Consider the following 11,906-nt stretch of genomic DNA (forward strand, 5'->3'; position numbering starts at 1 on the left):
GTATGCGGTCCAATGAGTGTTGAGGCTCATGGCGGGTATCTTTATTTTCTTACCTTCACAGATGATTTGAGTAGATATGGTTATATCTACTTAATGAAGCATAAGTCTGAAACATTTGAAAAGTTCAAAGAATTTCAGAGTGAAGTGGAAAATCATCATAACAAGAAAATAAAGTTTCTATGATCTGATTGTGAAGGTGAATATTTGAGTTACGAGTTTGGTCTTCATTTGAAACAACATGGGATAGTTTCACAACTAACGGCACCTGGAACACCACAGCGAAATGGTGTGTCCGAACATCGTAACCGTACTTTATTGGATATGGTGTGATTTATGATGTCTCTTACTAATTTACCGCTATTATTTTGGGGTTATGCTTTAGAGACGGATGCATTCACTTTAAATAGGGCACCATCAAAATCCGTTGAGATCACGCCTTATGAACTGTGGTTTGGCAAGAAACCAAAGTTGTCATTTCTTAAAGTTTGGGGCTGCGATGCTTATGTGAAAAAGCTTCAACCTGATAAGCTCGAACCCAGGTCGGAGAAGTGCGTCTTCATAGGATACCCAAAGGAAACTGTTGGGTACACCTTCTATCACAGATCCAAAGGCAAAATCTTTGTTGTAATGAATGGATCCTTTCTAGAGAAGGAGTTTCTCTCGAAAGAAGTGAGTGGGAGGAAAGTAGAACTTGATGAGGTAATTGTACCTTCTCGGAAAGTAGTTCATCACAGAAATCAGTTCCAGTGATTCCTACACCAATTAGTGAGGAAGTTAATGATGATGATCATGAAACTTCAGGTCAAGTTACTACCGAACCTCATAGGTCTTCCTGCGTGAGATCCGCACCACAGTGGTACGGTAATCCTATTTTGGAAGTCATGTTACTAGAACATGGTGAACTTACAAACTATGAGGAAGCAATGATGAGCCCAGATTCCGCGAAATGGCTTGAGGCCATGAAATCTAAGATGGGATCCATGTATGAGAACAAAGTGTGGACTTTAGTGGACTTGCCCGATGATCGGCAAGCCATAGAAAATAAATGGATCTTCAAGAATAAGACCGACACAGACGGTAATGTTACTATCTACAAAGCTCGACTTGTTGCGAAAGGTTTTTGACAAGTTCAAGGAGTTGACTACGATGAGACTTTCTCACTCGTAGCGATGCTTAAGTCTGTCTGAATCATGTTAGCAATTGCCGCATTTTATGATTATGAAATTTGGCAGATGGATGTCAAAATTGCATTCCTGAATGGATTTCTGGAAGAAGAGTTGTATATGATGCAACCAGAAGGTTTTGTCAATCCAAAGGGTGCTAACAAAGTGTGCAAGCTCCAGCGATCCATTTATGGACTGGTGCAAGCCTCTCAGAGTTGGAATAAATGCTTTGATAGTGTGATCAAAGCATATGGTTTTATACAGACTTTTGGAGAAGCCTGTATTTACAAGAAAGTGAGTGGGAGCTCTGTAGCATTTCTAATATTATATGTGGATGACATATTGTTGACTGGCAATGATATAGAATTTCTGGATAGTATAAAGGGATACCTGAATAAGAGTTTTTCCATGAAAGACCTCGGTGAAGCTGCTTACATATTGGACATCAAGATCTATAGAGATAGATCAAGACGTTTAATTGGACTTTCACAAAGCACATACCTTGATAAAGTTTTGAAGAAGTTCAAAATGGATCAGTCAAAGAAAGGGTTCTTGCCTGTGTTACAAGGTGTGAAATTGAGTCAGACTCAATGCCCTACCACTGCAGAAGATAGAGAGAGAATGAAAGTCATTCCCTATGCTTCAGCCATAGGTTCTATCATGTATGCAATGTTGTGTACCAGACCTGATGTGTGCCTTGCTATAAGCATAGCAGGGAGGTACCAAAGTAATCCCGGAGTGGAGAACTGGACAGCGGTCAAGAACATCCTGAAATACCTAAAAAGGACTAAGGATATGTTTCTCGTTTATGGAGGTGAAAAAGAGCTCGTCGTAAACGGTTATGTCGATGCAATCTTTGACACTGATCTGGATGACTCTAAGTTGCAAACTGGATACATATTTTTATTGAATGGAGGAGCTGTCAGTTGGTGGAGTTCCAAGCAGAGCGTCCTGGCGGGATCTACGTGTGAAGCGGAGTACATTGCTGCTTCAGAAGCAGCAAATGAAGGAGTCTGTATGAAGGAGTTCATATCCGATCTAGGTGTCATACCGAGTGCATCGGGTCCAATGAAAATCTTTTGTGACAATACTGGTCCAATTGCCTTGGCAAAGGAATCTAGATTTCACAAGAGAACCAAGCACATCAAGAGACGCTTCAATTCCATCCGTCATCAAGTGTCGGAGGGGGACATAGAGATTTGCAAGATACATACGGATCTGAATATTGCAGACCAGTTGACTAAGCCTCTTCCACGAGCAAAACATGATCAACACCAAAGCTCCAGGGGTGTTAGAATCATTACTATGTAATCTAGATTATTGACTATAGTGCAAGTGGGAGACTGAAGGAAATATACCCTAGAGGCGATAATAAAGTTATTATTTATTTCCTTATTTCATGATAAATGTTTATTATTCATGCTATAATTGTATTAACCAGAAACTTAGTACATGTGTGAATACATAGACAAAACATATTGTCCCTAGTATGCCTCTACTTGACTAGCTTGTTAATCAAAGATGGTTATGTTTTCTAACCATAGACATGTGTTGTAATTTGATGAACGGGATCACATCATTAGGAGAATGATGTGATGGACATGACCCATCTGTTAGCTTAGCATTATGATCGTTACAGTTTCATTGCTACTGCTTTCTTCATGACTTATACAAGTTCCTCAAACTATGAGATTATGCAACTCCCGAATACCGGAGGAACACTTTGTGTGCCATCAAACATCACAATGTACATGGGTGGTTACAAAGATGCTCTACAGTTGTCTCCGAAGGTGTTTGTTGGGTTGGCATAGATCGTGATTAGGATTTGTCACTATGTGTTCCGGAGAGATATCTCTGGGCCCTCTCGGTAATGCTCATCACTATGAGCCTTGCAAGCATTGTGACTAAGGAGTTAGTTGCGGGATGAAGTATTACAGAACGAGTAAAGAGACTTGCCGGTAACGATATTGAACTAGGTACGATGATACCGACGATCGAATCTCGGGCAAGTAACATACCGATGACAAAGGGAACAATGTATGTTGTTATGCGGTTTGACCGATAAAGATCTTTGTAAAATATGTAGGAGCCAATATGAGCATCCAGGTTCCGGTATTAGTTATTGACCGGAGGTGTGTCTTGGTCATGTCTACATAGTTCTTGAACCCGTAGGGTCTGCACGCTTAACGTTAGATGACGATTTATATTATGCGTTATGTGTTATGATGACCGAAGTTTGTTCGGAGTCCTGGATGAGATCACGGACAAGACAAGGAGTCTCGAAATGGTCTAGATGTAAAGATAAATATATTGGACGACTATATTCGGACACCAGAAGTGTCCCGGAGAAGTTTCGGATAAAACCGGAGTGCTGGAGGGTTACTGGAACCCCCCGAGGAAACTAATGGGCCACATGGGCCTTAGTGGAGAGAGAGAGAGGGGCGGCCAGGGCAGGCCGCACGCACCCTCCCCCTTGGGTCCGAATTGGATTAGGTAAGGGGGGGGGGGTGGCGCCCTGCTACCTCTTGAGCACTGCGTTGGTTTTCCCTTGAAGAGGAAAGGGTGATGCAGCAAAGTAGCATAAGTATTTCCCTCAGTTTTTGAGAACTAAGGTATCAATCCAGTAGGAGGCTACACGCAAGTCCCTAGTACCTACACAAACAAACAAGAACCTCGCAACCAACACGATAAAGGGGTTGTCAATCCCTTCACGACCACTTGCAAAAGTGAGATCTGATAGAGATAATAATAAGATAAATATTTTTGGTATTTTTATGATATAGATTGGAAAGTAAAGATTGCAAAATAAAGTAGACATGAAACTTATATGATGGAAAATAGACCCGGGGGCCATAGGTTTCACTAGTGGCTTCTCTCAATATAGCATAAGTATTACGGTGGGTGAACAAATTATTGTCGAGCAATTGATAGAAATGCGAATAATTATAGGCATCACGTCCGTGACAAGTAGACTGACTCCTGCCTGCATGTACTACTATTACTCCACACATCGACCGCTATCCAGCATGCATCTAGAGTATTAAGTTCATAAGAACAGAGTAACGCATTAGGAAAGATGACTTGATGTAGAGGGATAAACTCAAGCAATATGATATAAACCCCATATTTTTATCCTTGATGGCAACAATACAATACGTGCCTTGCTGCCTCTACCGTCACTGGGAAAGGACACCGCAAGATTAAACCCAAAGCTAAGCACTTCTCCCATTGCAAGAAAGATCAATCTAGTAGGCCAAACCAAACTGATAATTCGAAGAGACTTGCAAAGATAACCAATCCTACATAAAAGAATTCAGAGGAGATTCAAATATTTCTCATAGATAAACTTGATCATAAACCCACAATTCATCGGATCTCGACAAACACACCGCAAAAAGAGTTACATCGAATAGGTCTCCAAGAAGATCGAGGAGAACTTTGTATTGAGATTCAAAGAGAGACAAGAAGCCATCTAGCTAATAACTATGGACCCGAAGGTCTGTGGTAAACTACTCACAACTCATCGGAGAGGCTATGGTGTTGATGTAGAAGCCCTCCATGATTGATTCCCCCTCCCGTGGAGCGCCGGAAAAGGCTCCAAGATGGGATCTCACGGGTATAGAAGGTTGCGGCGGTGGAAATAGGGTTTCATGGTGCTCCTAGATGTTTCTATGGTATGTTGATATATATAGGCGAAGGAAGTCGGTCAGGGGATCCACAAGGGGCCCACGAGGGTGGGGGCGCGCCCACCCACCTTGGGCGCGCCCTCCTACCTCCTGGCTTCCTCGGTTGCTTCTTGACGTACACTCCAAGTCTCCTGGATTGCGTTTGTTCCAAAAATAGTTCTCCCGAAGGTTTCATTCCGTTTGGACTCCATTTGATATTCCTTTTCTGTGAAACACTGAAATAGGCAAAAAAACAGCAATTTGGGTTGGGCCTCCGGTTAATAGGTTAGTCCCAAAAATGATATAAAAGTGTATAGTAAAGCCCATAAACATCCAAAACGGGTAATATAATAGCATGGAACAATAAAAAAATTATAGATACGTTGGAGACGTATCAAGCACCCCCAAGCTTAATTCTTGCTCGTCCTCGAGTAGGTAAATGATAAAAACGGAACTTTTGATGTGGAATGCTACCTAGCATTTTTCTGAATGTAATTTTCTTTATTGTGGCATGAATGTTCAGATCCAAATGATTCAAAATAAAAGTTCATATTAACATAAAAATAGTAATACTTCAAGCATACTAACAAGTAATCATGTCTTATCAAAATAACATAGCCAAAGAAAGCTTATCCCTACAAAATCATATAGTTAGGCTATGCTTCATTTTTGTCGCACAAAATACTCCCATCATGCACAACCCCGGTTTCAGCCAAGCAATTGGTTCATGCTTTTTAACGCACTTCAACCTTTTTAACCCTCACGCAATACATGAGCGTAAGCCATGGATATATCACTATATGTGGAATAGGATGGTGGTTGTGGATAAGACAAAAAGGGAGAAGATAGTCTCACATCAACTAGGCATATCAACAGGCTATGGAGATGCCCATTAATAGATATCAATGTGAGTGAGTAGGGATGGCCATGCAACTGATGCACTAGAGCTGTAAATGTATGAAAGCTCAACAAAAGAAAATAAATGGGTGTGCATCCAACTCACTTGCTCACGAAGACCTAGGGCATTTTGAGGAAGCCCATCATTGGAATATACAAGCCAAGTTCTATAAAGAAAAATTCCCACTAGTATATGAAAGTGACGACATAGGAGACTCTCTATCATGAAGATCATGGTGCTACTTTGAAGCACAAGTGTGGAAAAAGGATAGTAACATTGTCCCTTCTCTCTTTTTCTCTCATTTTTTGGTGGGATGATACGTCTCCAACGTATCTATAATTTATGAAGCATTCATGCTATTATCTTATCTATTTTGGATATTCATGGGCTTTACTAAGTACTTTTATATTATTTTTGGGACTAACCTATTAACTGGAGGCCCAGCCCATATTGCTGTTTTCTTGCCTATTTCAGTGTTTCAAAGAAAAGGAATGTCAAACGGAGTCCAAACGGAATGAAACCTTTGGGAGCGTTATTTTTGGAACGGAAGCAATCCAGGGGACTTGGAGTGCAAGTCAGGGAAGCTTCAAGGAGGCCACGAGGCAGGGGGCGCGCCCACCCCCCTGGGCGTGCCCTCCACCCTCGTGGGACCCTCGTGGCTCCCCTGACCGACTTCTTTCGCCTATATATTCCCATATACCCTAAAAACATCAAAGACAAGAATAGATCGGGAGTTCCACCGCCGCAAGCCTCTGTAGCCACCAAAAACCTCTCGGGAGCCCGTTCCGGCACCCTGCCGGAGGGGGGATCCCTCACCGGTGGTCATCTTCATCATCCTGGCACTCTCCATGACGAGGAGGGAGTAGTTCACCCTCGGGACTGAGGGTATGTACCAGTAGCTATGTGTTTGATCTCTCTCTCTCTCTCTCTCTCTCTCTCTCTCTCTCTCTCGTGTTCTCTCTATGGCACGATCTTGATGTATCACGAGCTTTGCTGTTATAGTTGGATCTTATGATGTTTCTCCCCTCTACTCTCTTGTGATGAATTGATTTTTCCTCTTGAGGTTATCTTATCGGATTGAGTCTTTAAGGATTTGAGAACACTTGATGTATGTCTTGCCGTGCTTATCTGTGGTGACAATGGGATATCACGTGATCCACTTGATGTATGTTTTGGTTATCAACTTGCGGGTTCCGCCCATGAACCTATGCATAGGGGTTGGCACACGTTTTCATCTTGACTCTCCAGTAGAAACTTTGGGGCACTCTTTGAAGTACTTTGTGTTGGTTGAATAGATGAATCTGAGATTGTGTGATGCATATCGTATAATCATGCCCATGGATACTTGAGGTGACAATGGAGTATCTAGGTGACATTAGGGTTTTGGTTGATTTGTGTCTTAAGGTGTTATTCTAGTATTAACTCTATGATAGATCGAACAGAAAGGATAGCTTCGCCTTATTTTACTACGGACTCTTGAATAGATCGAGCAGAAAAAATAACTTTGAGGTGGTTTCGTACCCTACCATAATCTCTTCGTTTGTTCTCCGCTATTAGTGACTTTTGGGTGACTCTTTTTTGCATGTTGAGGGATAGTTATGTGATCCAGTTATGTTATTATTGTTGAGAGAACTTGCACTAGTGAAAGTATGAACCCTATGCCTTGTTTCCTACCATTGCAATACCGTTTACGCTCACCTTTATCATTAGTTACCTTGCTGTTTTTATATTTTCAGATTACAAAAACCTATATCTACCATCCATATTGCACTTGTATCACCATCTCTTCTCCGAACTAGTGCACCTATACAATTTACCATTGTATTGGGTGTGTTGGGGACACAAGAGACTCTTTGTTATTTGGTTGCAGGGTTGTTTGAGAGAGACCATCTTCATCCTACGCCTCCCACGGATTGATAAACCTTAGGTCATCCACTTGAGGGAAATTTGCTACTGTCCTACAAACCTCTGCACTTGGAGGCCCAACAACATCTACAAGAAGAAGGTTGTGTAGTAGACATCATGGGCTTCTTTGGCCTCTTTTTTTTATTTGGGCTTCTTTGGCCTCTTTTATTTTCATAAAGTCCGGAGTCTCATACCAACTTGTGGGGGAATCATAGTCTCCATCATCCTTTCCACACTTGGGACAATGCTCTAATAATGAAGATCATCACACTTTTATTTATTTACAACTCAAGAATTACAACTCAAAACTTAGAACAAAATATGACTATGTGAATGCCTCCGGCGGTGTACCGGGATATGCAATGAATCAAGAGCGACATGTATGAAAGAATTATAACGGTGGCTTTGCCACAAATACGATGTCAACTACATGATCATGCAAAAGCAATATGACAATGATGGAGCGTGTCATAATAAACGGAACGGTGGAAAGTTGCATGGCAATATATCTCGGAATGGCTATGGAAATGCCATAATAGGTAGGTATGGTGACTGTTTTGAGGAAGGTATATGGTGGGTGTAAGATACCGGCGAAAGTTGCGCGACACAAGAGAGGATAGCAATAGTGGAAGAGTGAGAGTGCGTATAATCCATGGACTCACATTAGTCATAAAGAACTCATATACTTATTGCAAAAGTTTATTAGCCCTCGAAGCAAAGTACTACTACGCATGCTCATAGGGGAAGGGTTGGTAGGAGTTAACCATCACGCGATCCTGACCTCCACACATAAGGAAGGCAATGAAAAAATACCCCATGCAACAAATTTGTCACACAATGTTTACCATACGTGCATGCTACGGGACTTGCCAACTTTAACACAAGTATTTCTCAATTCCATAATTACCCAACTAGAATTGATCATAGTATTTAATGCACTCTATATGATAGTTTTTATTATACCCAACTTGGATGCCCATCATATTAGGATTTATAACCAAAGCAAATACAATGCTGTTCTAAAAGACTCTCAAAATAATATAAGTGAAGCATTAGAGGTCAATAATTTCTACAAAATAAAACCACCGCCGTGCTCTAAAAAGATATAAGTGAAGCACTAGAGCAAAATTGTCTAGCTCAAAAGATATAATTGAAGCACATAGAGTATTCTAATAAATTCCGAATCATGTGTGTCTCTCCTGTGTGTACAGCAAGGATAAATGTGGTAAAATAAAAAGCAAAGACTCATATCATACAAGACGCTCCAAGCAAAACACATATCATGTGGTGAATAAAAATATAGCTCCAAGTAAAGTTACCGATAGACAAAGACGAAAGAGGGGATGCCTTCCGGGGCATCCCCAAGCTTAGACTTTTGGTTGTCCTTGAATTTACCTTGTGGTGCCTTGGGCATCCCCAAGCTTAGGCTCTTGCCACTCCTTATTCCATAGTCCATCAAATCTTTACACAAAACTTGAAAACTTCACAACACAAAACTCAACAGAAAATCTCATGAGCTCCGTTAGTGCAAGAAAGCAAACCACCACTTTAAGGTACTGTAATGAACTCATTCTTTATTTATATTGGTGTTAAACCTACTGTATTCCAACTTCTCTATGGTTCATACCCCCCGATACTAGCCATAGATTCATCAAAATAAGCAAACAACACACGAAAAACAGAATCTGTCAAAAACAGAACAGTCTGTAGTAATATGTAACTTTCTAATATTTCTGGAACCTAAAAACTTCTACCAAAATAGGAAGCCCTAGGAATTTTTTCTATTAATCTACTTCAAAAATAATCAACTAAAAATCATGTTTCTGTGATTTATTAAAATTATTCTCGTGCGCACAAAAGTTTCTGTTTTTCAGCAAGATCAAATTAACTATCACCCAAGATGATCCTATAGGTTCTACTTGGCACAAACACTAATTAAAACATAAAATCACATCTAACCAGAGTCTAGATGAATTATTTAATACTAAACAGGAGCAAAAATCAAGGAACAAAAATAAAATTGGGTTGCCTCCCAACAAGCGCTGTCGTTTAACGCCCCTAGCTAGGCATAAAAGCGAGAATAGATGTAAGTATTGCCATCTTTGGTATTCAATTCATAAGGGGCTCTCATAATAGATTCATAAGGTAATTTGATTTTATTCCTAGAAAAGTGTTCCATGTCTTTCCTTAATGTAAATTGGAATCTAATATTTCCTTCCTTCATATCAATAATTGCACCAATCGTTCTAAGGAAAGGTCTACCAAGAATAATAGGACATGAAAGATTGCAATCTATATCAAGAACAATAAAATCTACGGGCACATAATTCCTATTTGCAACAATAAGAACATCATTAATTCTTCCCATAGGTTTCTTAATAGTGGAATCCGCAAGGTGCAAGTTTAAAAAGCAATCATCAAATTTATGGAAACCTAATACATCACACAAAGTTTTTGGAATCGTGGAAACACTAGCACCCAAATCACACAAAACATAGCAATCATGATCTTTAATTTTAATTTTAATAGTAGGTTCCCACTCATCATAAAGTTTTCTAGGGATAGAAACTTCTAATTCAAGTTTTTCTTCATAAGATTGCATTAAAGCATCAACAATATGTTTGGTGAAGGCTTCATTTTGACTATAATAATGAGGAGAATTTAACACGGATTGCAACAAGGAAATACAATCTATTAAAGAACAATTGTCATAATTAAACTCCTTGAGATCCAAAATAGTGGGTTCATTGCTATGTAAAGTTTTGACCTCTTTAATCCCACTTTTACCAAATTTTGCATCAAGATCTAAAAACTCCAAATCATTGGGACGCCTTCTAACTAAAGTTGACTCATCTCCAGTCCCATCATGATCAAGATTCATATTGCAAAACAAAGATTAAATAGGATACACATCAATCACTTTTATATCTTCATCATTATTATCATGAAAACTAGAAGACCACGCTTTTACAAAGCAATCTTTCTTAGCACGCATCCTAGCGGTTCTTTCTTTGCACTCATCAATGGAAATTCTCATGTCTTTGAGAGACTCATTGATATCATGCTTAGGTGGAATAGATCTAAGTTTTAAAGAATCAACATCAAGAGAAATTCTATCCATGTTCCTAGCCAACTCATCAATCTTAGGCAATTTTTCTTCAAGCAAAGCACTGAAATTCTTTTGGGAAATCATAAATTCTTTAACACTAATCTCAAAATCAGAGGGCACCTTATTAAAATTTCCATAAGAGTGCTATAGGAATTACCATAATTATTAGAGGAACTACTAGGAAACGACCTAGGATTAAAGTTTCCTCTATAAGCATTGTTACCAAAATTATTCCTACCAACAAAATTCACATCCATAGATTCATTATTATTCTCAATCAAAGTAGACAAAGGCATATCATTAGGATCAATAGGAGCACTCTTATTAGCAAACAATTTCATAAGTTCATCCATCTTTCCACTCAAAACATTAATCTCTTCTATCGCATGAACTTTTTTACTAGTAGATCTTTCGCTGTGCCATTGAGAATAATTAACCATAATATTATCTAGGAGTTTAGTAGCTTCTCCTAAAGTGATTTCCATAAAAGTGCCTCCCGCAGCCGAATCTAAAATATTTCTAGAAGCAAAATTCAATTTGGCATAAATTTTTTGTATGATCATCCATAAATTTAATCCATGTGTAGGGCAATTGCGAATCATTAATTTCATCATCTCCCAAGATTGTGAAACATGTTTATGATCTAGTTGCTTAAAATTCATAATATCGTTTCTTAAAGAGATGATCTTAGCGGAAGGAAAATACTTAGAGATAAAAGCATCTTTGCACTTATTCCATGAATCAATACTATTTTTAGGCAAAGATGGAAACCAAGTTTTAGCACAATCTCTAAGTGAAAACGGAAATAACTTCAATAATATCATTATTCGCATCTTTCTTCTTTTGCATATCACACAAATCAACAAAGTTGTTTAGATGAGTAGCGACATCTTCACTAGGAAGACCAGAGAATTGATCTTTCATGACAAGATTCAACAAAGCAACATTAACTTCACAAGATTCAGCATCGGTAAGAGGAGCAATCGGAGTGCTAAGGAAACCATTATTGTTGGTATTGGAAAAGTCACACAATTTAGTATTATCTTGAGCCATCGTGACAAGCAATCCAACACACAAGCACACAAGAGAAAGCGAAAAAGAGGCAAACGAGAAAGAGAGGGCGAATAAAACGGCAAGAGTGAAGTGGGGGAGAGGAAAACGAGAGG

This window comes from Triticum dicoccoides, chromosome 2B, assembly GCF_002162155.2.
Source record: "Triticum dicoccoides isolate Atlit2015 ecotype Zavitan chromosome 2B, WEW_v2.0, whole genome shotgun sequence".
Taxonomy (NCBI): Eukaryota; Viridiplantae; Streptophyta; class Magnoliopsida; order Poales; family Poaceae; genus Triticum; species Triticum dicoccoides.